Source organism: Nomascus leucogenys, chromosome 17 (genome assembly GCF_006542625.1).
Source record: "Nomascus leucogenys isolate Asia chromosome 17, Asia_NLE_v1, whole genome shotgun sequence".
NCBI lineage: Eukaryota > Metazoa > Chordata > Mammalia > Primates > Hylobatidae > Nomascus > Nomascus leucogenys.
This window is the reverse complement of record NC_044397.1, coordinates 90,528,258-90,538,397: the sequence shown is the minus strand read 5'-3', so window position 1 is coordinate 90,538,397 and position 10,140 is coordinate 90,528,258. Positions and strand designations below refer to the sequence as shown.

Genomic DNA, 10,140 nt, shown 5'->3' with positions numbered 1-10,140 from the left:
CTGATTATATAACACCTTGCAGCTATCTCAAGTCGTTGATGGTGGAGGTATTGGAATTTTAGAAGAAAGCAAACACACAAATTTGACTAAAGGCGATTTTGTGACTTCTTTCTATTGGCCCTGGCAAACCAAGGTTATTCTGGATGGAAACAGCCTTGAAAAGGTGATATATATATGAACGTATCTGATTTTTTTCCCCGTATAATTCTTACTTTGTGCATTTGATATTCAGTCGTGTTTGTAATCACGGAAAAATAAAAGCATTAAAAAAAAAAGAAGCCATGTGGGGGTTTGTTTCTTGTTGCTATTGTTCATTTGGTTTGGGGGTTTTTTTGTGAGACAGTATCTCACTGTGTCACCCAGGCTGGAGTGCAGTGGCACAATCCCAGCTCACTGCAACCTCTGCTTCCCAGGTTGAAACGGTTCTCAACCTGGTGGCAGGTGGCGAGTAGCTGGGATTACAGGCACCTGCCACCACACTCGGCTAATTTTTGTATTTTTAGTAGAGGTGGGGTTTCACCATGTTGCCCAGGCTGGTCTCGAACTCTTGGCCTCAAGCAGTCTGCTCACCTTGGCCTCCCAAAGTGCTGGGATTACAAGCATGAGCCACAGCACCTGGCCTCTTGTTGCTATTGTTGATGGCTGACTTGTTTCCCAGATGTCACTGAGCAGAGATCCATGGAATATGGTGGGTTTCAGGTGTCAGCAGCATTTGACTTGGGGGAGGAACAATTTTATTTCTGTCCTCCCAGAATGAGTGGGTCAAGGTTTGAGAGTGAATCAGTTTAGAATTGTACCTGATTTGAGGAAAGTGTGCATGCACTTCCTGGCTATCAATAGTTACAAAAACAGCCGGGTGTGATGGCTCACGCCTATTAATCCCAGCACTTTGGGAGGCCAAGGCGAGCGGATCCCCTGAGGTCAGGAGTTCGAGACCAGTCTGGCCAACATGGTGAAACCCCATCTTTACTAAAAATACAAAAAATTAGCTGGGTGTGGTGGCAGGCACCTGTAATTCCAGCCACATGGGAGGCTGAGGCAAGAGAATCACTGGAACCCGGGAGGCGGAGGTTGTGGTGAGCCGAGATCGCGCCACTGCACTCCAGCCTGGGCAACAGAACAAGACTCCGTCTCAAAAAAAAAAAAAAAAAAAAGAAAAAGAAAAATTTGCCAGGCATAGCAGTGCACACCTGTGGTCCCGCTACTTGGGAGGCTGAGACAGGAGAATCACTTGAACCCAGGAGAGGGACGCTGCAGTGAGCTGGGATCGTACTACCACCGCACTCCAGAGCAAGACTGTCTCAAAAAATAACCTCAGCATTGCTGTAAGGCGCTTCCCTACAGAGGGCTGGTGCACGGACCACTCAACACGTGGTTGCTAATTTCTGGGACAGGGTCTTGGAGGGAGGAGGCACAGGGGTAAAACAGGATACACTCCTCACAGGCACATTCGGTTAAATTCGTCCAATATTTATTGAATCGTGAACGGTTGCAAAGGTCGCCACAAGCAGAAACCCACCCATCCTGATGCCTCTCTTGGCTTCCCCTTGAGAAGGATGCCTGAGGCGGGATGTCCTCCCAAACTCCAGGGGACAACTGGGGAAGACATGGGGTATGCAAAGAGAGATGATCAAACCAGGGGACAGGAGGAGGGTGGGGTGGTGTGGATTCCGGGGAAGACACATACACACAGACTCTCCCACACAGAGGCAAACACCAGGGGCATCGATCTCTGCCCCCATCAGCAGCCACGAGAACATCAGGGAAAGACCAGGCGTCCACAAGACTTTTCAGTCCTTCCTATCATGAAGCGTCTGCTGAGAGGGGCTGGGTCAAGGTCCCTGGACTGTGGAGAGAAAAAGAGGTGGTTGGGGTAGGGAGTCAGTTTGCAGGAACAGAGGCCAGGCTTGGGGCCCGTGTTAAAAGAAAGATAGCCGGGTATGGTGGCTCACGTCTGTAATCCCAGCAGTGTGCGAGGCTGAGGCGGGCGGATCACTTGAGCCCAGGAGTTTGAGACCAGTCTGGGCAACAAGGCGAAAAAAACCCATCTCTACAAAAACCAGAAAAATTAGCTGGGCGTGGTGGTGCACAACTATAGTCCCAGCTACTCGGGAGGCTGAGGCAGGAGAATCGCTTGAGCCTGGGCGGTGAAGGTTGCAGTGAGCTGAGATCGCGCCACTGCTCTCCAGCCTGGGTGACAGATCCAGACTCGTCTCAAAAAAAAAAAAAGAATTCAAAGCCTGCATGGTGGCACCCCACCCCACGCTCAATAGCAACAGTCCACAATGCATTCAGCTGATGCAGCTTTAGAATTAGGCAATTCCATTTTTCTTTTCCTTTATGTTAGAGAGATTTGCTTTGTTTCAGACCTGCACGAAAGGCAAGATATCGTTTCTGCATTACTTCAAATTGGCACATCCCAATTCACATTGAACATGACCTCATTCTGCTCTGGTAAAGAATTCTAGGAAACGGAACTTGAGTTTAATGCATTTGAAAACTAGTTTTCTGGCACAAGGCACACTGGGAGCTGGTACTTGGGTCCACAGTGTGTTGGGATGGGATACTCTGTTCCAGATTAGCATGGAGTGGGAACTGGTGCTGAAGTTTAGAGGGGAGTAAAAAGTATGGCCAGGCGCGGTGGCTCACGCCTGTAATCCCAACACTTTGGGAGGCTGAAGCAGGCACATCACCTGAAGTCAGGAGTTCAAAACCAGCCCGGCTAACACAGTGAAACCCTGTCTCTACTAAAAAATAGAAAAAATTAGCCAGGCGTGGTGGCGGGCGCTTGTAGTCTCAGCTACTCGGGAGGCTGAGGCAGGAGAATGGCGTAAACCCAGGAGGCGGAGCTTGCAGTAAGCCAAGATCATGCCACTGCACTCCAGCCTGGGTGACAGAGAGAGACTCCGCCTGAAAAAAAAAAAAAAAAAAAAAAAAAAAAAAAATTTGCCTGGCGTGGTGGCAGACATCTGTAATCCCAGCTACTCAGGAGGCTGAGACACGAGAATCCCTTGAACCCAGGAAGCAGATGTTGCAGTGGGCCGAGATCACGCTACTGCACTCCAGCCTGGGCGACAGAGCGAGACTCCACGTCAAAAAATAAACTATGCTCCAGGCCCTGCAGTGCCAGAGACCAGAACAAAGGGCTAGTAACTGTTCTAGAATGGGTTGGGTTTCAAGCTTATCTGGACCATATTGGCTTAAAACCTGGAAAATCAGACTCAGAAGGTGCTGGAAAGTAGTTCTTCGTTCCTGAGGTTCATATAGAAATTGCCACTTGTTCCACAATGTATTAGGTTGGAAACAATACTTGGTTCAGAGTGCATAAAGAGGACAGGCATGGTGGCTCACGCCTGTAATCCCACCACTTTGGGAGGCCAAGGCGGGTGGATCACCTGAAGGCAGGAGTTCAAGACCACCCTGGCCAACATGGTGAGACCTACTAAAAATACAAAAATTAGCCGGGCATAGTGGCATGTGCCTGTAATCCCAGCTACTTGGGAGGCTGAGACAGGAGAACTGCTTGAACCCAGGAGGCAGAGGCTGCAGTGAGCCAAGATCACACCACTGCACTCCAGCCTGGGCGACAGAGCAAGACTCCATCTTAAAAGAAAAAAAAAAAAAAGAAAGAAAGAAGGAAAAACAGTGATAAGGAACCAGTAGCCAACTCCAGGAACTAGCGGTCAATTCTAGTGTTGAGGAGCTGGTTCACATTTCTCAGTTGCTGGGTTGGGAAGGGGGGCTCAGGTTTACGGTGTGCTGGGAGCTGGTGGTGTATTTCATTCTCTGCTCTTTGGGGAGAACTGGGAGTCAGCTCTAGGGTTGTTCTGGAGCAGACAATCCGTTCTAGAGTTAGCTTTTGTTTCTAGAGCATTCTTAGACTCACGTTCAGTTCTAAAGTGGATGTTTCTGGAGCTGGATCAGGTCTAGAATATTCCTAGAACTAATTCTCAGGTTCAGAGCCCGATGATAATTAGTGACCTACTCGAAATTGTGGAGCAAGGAAATTCTGTCTCAAAACATGCTGGGAACGTGGCCGGACGCTGTTACATGACGTGCTGGGTTGGGAACTGTTTCCTGGCAATGGGACAAAGGCCTAGAGTTCCAGATTCTGAACCGCCGGGTCGCTAGCACTTTTCATTCCCAAACCAGGAGAGCTGTTTTAGGGCAGCCCTCTGACCCCACCACCAACTCAGCTGTCATCTTGTATACCCCATCTCAGCTGTCATCCTGCATATTTCTGACTCTATCTCAGTTGTCATCCTGCACACCTCTGACCCATGACCATCTCAGCTGTCACCCTGCACACCTGTGACCCCATCTCAGTTGTCATCCTGCACCAACCGGGTCTAACTTTATCCCGCTCACTCTGGGGACACATGTGATGTCCCCCCTATCTCCCAGGCTCTCCACCCCGGGCCAAGGAGTCAGAGCATGGGGCAGGGAGAAGATCCAAAGGGTGGTGTCTCTGTCTAGTGGGCCCCCTCACCTCTGCCTTCAGGGCGCATTAGCCCTGAGCCAAGGCGGCTTTGATGGCGGCCACCAGCTTCAGAAACTTGCTTTCTGTGTCCACGTAGCCATCGCCTTTCTAGGGAGAGGAGGAAGAAGGAAGGGGTGAGCTTGGACCAAGTCACCAACCTCAGCCCCAACCCCACGCTAGCCCCAAAACGAGGCAGGACGGACAGACAGACATACCTTCTTAGAGTGAATCAACTTCCCGGCTACCATTACTTCAAAGAACCCGGTGGCCTGGGGAGTTCCCTCGCCGCACTGAGGAAAGGGGGTGGGGGAGATGTTGGAGGGGCTGAGATGTCCTCTTGGGGAGACCCTCCCCTTCCCCGGGGATGGAGAACATGGGTGAAGGGGATAGGGCCGACCTAACACCCCCCAAGTGCCATCCAGGCCTAAGGGTCCGGCACAGTGGCTGTGCTCAAGTCTCTTCCCATCCCAAGACTCACAATGTCCAGGCGGCTGGGGAACTCATCTTCTAACTTCTTCTTGAGCTGAAGATACTGAAAACACGGTGCAAGGTCACAGCAGGGGTCATACCAGTCAGCCCCCTCCCGATAGGCACTCTACCCCTCCCCAGCTTCCAGGAATGCCCCCCGGGCATCCACTCTGCTTACCTTGGACTTGTAGCCTCAAGCGCCACTGGTAGGAGAGTCCAAGACATCGGAGCCCAGGGGAGAGAGGGAGAAGTGGGGGGTCGGGGAGAGGAGGGTAGAGACAGGCGGTGTGGGGAGAGAGCAAGGTGGGACCAGGAAGAAATAAAGAGGAACACAGATGACCAGGCAGAAGAGGTGACAGATGCCCTCAAGAGAGAAGGCAGGCACCAGCCAGGCAGAGTTTTGGGGCACAGCACAGTGGGTGGCACGGGGACGCACAGAGACACACAGAAAATCAACACCAAGCAAGAGACAGAGAAGGGGGAGGGGAAAAAGCGGATAGAGAGAGAGGACACAAGGAGACCACAAATCCGAGTCGGGGACCGGGGGAAAACCAGAACTGGATTAGGAGAAGAACAGCACAAATAAGGTCCCCACCCACTCCCTGTGCCCACCGCCCTCACCCACAGCCCTCGCAGCACACCAAGGAAAACCCTGCAGCTCCTGGATTCTTACACCACGCCCAGCTAATTTTTGTTTTTTCACCATGTTGGCCAGGCTGGTCTCGAACTCCTGACCTCAGGGGATCCGCCCGCCTCCGCCTCGGCCTCCACCTCCGCCTCCCAAAGTGCTGACATTACAGGCATGAGCCACTGCACCTGGCCCTGCGGCTCCTAGATTCTGAACACCTTCCCAGTCCCCAGGGTGAAATACAAGCTCACCCAACCCCCACAGCAGGCTATTTCGGGACTGGAATCTGGTGCACAGGCCTGGTAGGCGTCTCAAAATGTCACTCTTGCCTCTGCTTTGTCGAGCAGGCAGAGACATTGGAAAGCTGCCGGCAAACCCAGGTTCCAGTTACCCCTGTCACCTGCAGTCCAGACTTGAAGCTACTGACCCGCCCTCACCTCAGTCCCAGCCTCAGTTTTCTCACCCTGTAAGATAGAACTGAAATTCCTCTCTCTTTAATGTACCTTTTTTTTTTTTTTTTTTGAGACAGAGTCTCACTCTGCTGCCCAGGATGGAGGGCAGTGGCGCGATCTCAGCTCACTGCAACCTCCGCCTTCCGGGCTCCAGTGATCCTCCCTCAGCCTCCCAAGTAGCTGCGACTACAGGTGCACACCACCACGCCCGGCTAGCTTTTTAAGTTTCTGTAGAGACGAGGGGTCTCCCTGGGTTGCCCCGGCTGGTCTCGAACTCTTGGGCTCAAGCGATCCACCCGCCTCAGCCTCCCAGTGTTTGGATTACAAGCGTGATCAACGGCGCCTGGCCTAAAATTCCCCTCTCTTAAAGGATTCCTGGGAGGATCAATTCATTGAACACGTATTTATTAAATACCCACAGCATGCCACACAGTATTAGGTGCTGGGGAGTGGAGAGAACGTAATTTATCTATCCTATTATATCCTTCCTGAGACTTGCAGAAATTAAGCGTGTTCGGTGCTGACACAGAGCCTCCCTCTTGCCACAGACGGAAAACTGAGGCCAGAAAAGGAGTGGGGTTCGTGGCCAAGGGAACCCACTGGGCAGAGGCCAACAATTCAAGTGCTTCTGAAACACAGGCTGAGACGTTCTCGAACCTTCTGGGCTCTCACTATCCCCACCCCGCGACTGTTCGGGATATTGGGGGAGGGGAAGCCTTAGGGTGGAGGAGCCTTAGGTCTCTTTACAAAGCTGACCGCCAGCCGCTTCCCCAGCGGAGCCCCGGAGTCGGGGGTTCGAAATTGACACACACCCATCTCAACCCCACCTTTTATAACCCGAGATGCCCAGCGTGTCACAAGTCGAAGAGGGGGCCTGGGGACCACCGCCCTCTGTTTTTCGCCCCTCCGTACGCCCACCCCACCCACACTGGAATCCTTTTTCCCACACAGGGGCTCCCACGGGTCCTCTCCCCGCGGCTCCCAGACCCCGGCTCCGAGGGTGAGGAGGACCAGGTCCCGGCGGGGGTCGGGGACAGGGGCCGCTGGCCGCTGCGCTTACCAATAAACGACTCGGACGGCGAGAGCCATGGCTCGGGGCTGCCACATCCGCTGAGGAGCGGACGCCCGGAACACACCAGTCTCCCACCTGGACGCTCCAGGTCTCTGCGAGTGCGGCGGGAACCTGCGCAGAAAGGATGGAGCCTTGGCTCCCCCTGGCGCCAACCAATGCCAGGGAGGGACGGTGGGCGGGGAGGCGCCAAGGCGGGGGACAAGGAACCCGCGACCCGCCAGCCCGAGGCCCCCACACAAGTCTCCTTCCCATCCTCCTGTTGGGCTGGAGAGAGTCTCGACAGAGGCAGTCCCCGGGGGAAGCCCTCCGCGAGTCCCCGCCCAGGTCCCCCCGGCCAGAATGGTACGGCCCGCGGGGGAGGTGATTTAGGGCCCGCCGCTCCCAACTGGACCCGGAATCAGCCTCAAGGGGGGTCTTTTTACTGCGTGGGCTGGGGTCGGCGCCGTGGGGAGAGAAGCAGGGCGCGATTCTCGAGTCCCTCACCTCCCCTGGAGAGGACGAGAAGGACCAGAGGGGAAGGATTCGGGGTAGACCAGGTGAGGGAGGAGACGGGGTTGAAGGGGAGGTTTTCAGGGAGCGGTCCAGGGTCCACAGTTGCCTTATAAAAGACCTGCAGCCGCAGGGCGCGGTGGCTCACGCCTGTAACCCCAGCGCTTTGGGAGGCAGAGGCAGGAATTCAAGACCAGCCTGGGCAACATAGCCAGACTGCGTCTCTACAGAATAATAATAATAATACATTAGCGGCTGGGTGCGTTGGCTCACTCCTGTAATCCCAACACTTTGGAAGGCCGAGGTGGGCGGACCACTTGAGGTCAGGAGTTCGAGACCAGCCTGGCCAACATGGAGAAACCCAGTCTCTATTAAAAATACAAAAATTAGATGGGCGTGGTGGCGCGCGCCTGTAGTCCCAGCTCCTCGGGAGGCTGAGACAGGAGAATCACTTGAACCCCGGAGGTTGCAGTGAGCCAAGATCGGGCCAATGCACTCCAGCCTGGGTGACAGAGCGAGACTCCGTCTCAAATAAATAAATAAATAAATAGCCAGGCGTGGTGGTGTGTGCCTATAGTCCCAGGTACTTGAGAGGCTGAGGCAGGAGGATCGCTTGAGCCCAGGAGTTTGGAAGCTGCTGTGAGCCGTGATTGCACCACTGCACTCCAGCCTGGGGCACCCAGCAAGACTCTCTCTAAAAAGACAAACAAAAGGCCTGCTGCGGCTGGGCACGGTGGCGCATACCTGTAATCCCAACACTTTAGGAGGCCGAGGCAGGAGGATCGCTTGAGCCCAGGAGTCTGAGACCAGCTGGGGCAACATAGCGAGACCCCATCTCTACAAAAAAATTTTAAAATTAGTCCATGTGGTGGCATGTACCTGCACTCCCAGTTACTGGGGAGGCTGAGATGGAAGGATCACCTTAGCCCAGGAGTTTGGAGCTGCAGTGAGCCGTGACTGTGCCACTGCCACTCCAGCTTGGACAACAGAGTAAGACACTGTCTCAAAAAAAAGAAAGAAAGAAAGAAAGGAAAAGGGCTGGCCAGGCACAGTGGGTCACACCTGAAACCCCAGCACTTTGGGAGGCCAGGGTGGGTGGATCACCTGAAGTCAGGAGTTCGAGACCAGCCTGGGCAACATGGTGAAACCCCATTGCTACTAAAAACGTGAAAATTAGCCAGGTGTGGTGGCGCGTGCCTGTAATCTCAGCTCCTCGGGAGGCTGAGGCAGGAGAACCACTTGAACCCGGGAGGTAGAGGTTGCAGTGAGCCAAGATCACGCCATTGCACTCCTGTTTGGGCGACAAGAGCAAAACTCAACTCCTTCTCAAAAAAAAAAAGGAAAAGGCCTACAGCCAACCCCGGCACACCCTGGTCATTCATTATACAACAATAGTCAATCCCCATGAACCCTCTCCATGCAGAGGGGATCATCATGGAAAGTGCTAGAAACAGGCAGTTGAGTTGAGGAGTGAGGGTGCAGGTGCTTATCTCTGAGCCTGTTTCTCCGTTTGGAAGTTGGGTGTAATTGCCTACAGCAAATGTTCACTCATTTAACAAATAGGTACTTCATAACCACCTGCAGTCCCAGTTTCCAGGGATACAGCAATGAATAAACAAACACAGTCCCTTCCCTCATGGGAGGGATCTGGCAAGTGGAGATAAAGGGCAGGAAACAACATGAAAATAGCACTTCCGTTAGGGGTTGATGTGAGCAGTAAGCGAGTCTATACAGGTAGGAAGAACTAGAGCTCTGACTGGCACATGGGGATAACTCAATATAACTCAGCCTGATGAGGTGGCTCACACCTGTAATCCCAGCACTTTGGGAGGCCAAGGCAGCATTTCACCTGAGATCAGGAGTTCAAGACCAGCCTGGCCATCATGGTGAAACCCTGTCTCTACTAAAAATACAAAAATTATCCCAATGTGGTGGTGCATGCCTGTAATCCCAGCTACTTAGGAGGCTGAGGCAGGAGAATCACCTGAACCCGGGACGCGGAAGGCAGTAAGCTGAGATTGCACCACTGCACTCCAGCCTGGGTGACAGAGCAAGACTGTATCAAAAAAAAAAAAAAATAGGTTAACTCTATCTGGAATTTCCCTGTCCCCAGATCCCCTAGTCTTTACCTCTTCCCTAAGCAGACAAACTTCAAGTCAACTCCACCCACCTTGGTCTCATCCCTCTGATCTTGGGAGGATTTAATGAGCAAGTGCACGTAAAGCAACACAGGGCTGGGCAAAAAGTGAATGCTCCACAAATAGAGCTATCTTCTGTGGCTCCCAGAGTCCTCAACAAAAACCCAAACCTCAGCCTGGGCAACACAGTGAGATCCCATCTCTATAAATACAAATTATATACAGAGATGTGTATATACACAAAAATACATATATACAAAATAAACATATACATACATTATATATATGTGTATGTATATATAGATATATTTTTTTTTTTTTTGAGACAGAGTCTCACTCTGTTGCCTAGGCTGGAGTGCAGTGGCACGATCTCGGCTCACTGCAACCTCTGCCTCCCAGGTTCAAGCAATTCT

General features: G+C 52.7%; 1 long non-coding RNA gene across 1 annotated transcript; it reads right to left on the bottom strand.

The window, feature by feature from the left end:
• Window positions 1-1,449: 1,449 nt before the first annotated feature.
• Window positions 1,450-7,225, bottom strand: LOC100590481. The gene is made up of 6 exons (XR_004026504.1): window positions 7,089-7,225; window positions 5,127-5,151; window positions 4,959-5,012; window positions 4,696-4,770; window positions 4,490-4,588; window positions 1,450-1,846 (listed from the first exon to the last, which is right to left on the bottom strand). It is a non-coding gene; the product is annotated as an uncharacterized LOC100590481 (long non-coding RNA).
• Between the last annotated feature and the right edge of the window lie 2,915 nt (window positions 7,226-10,140).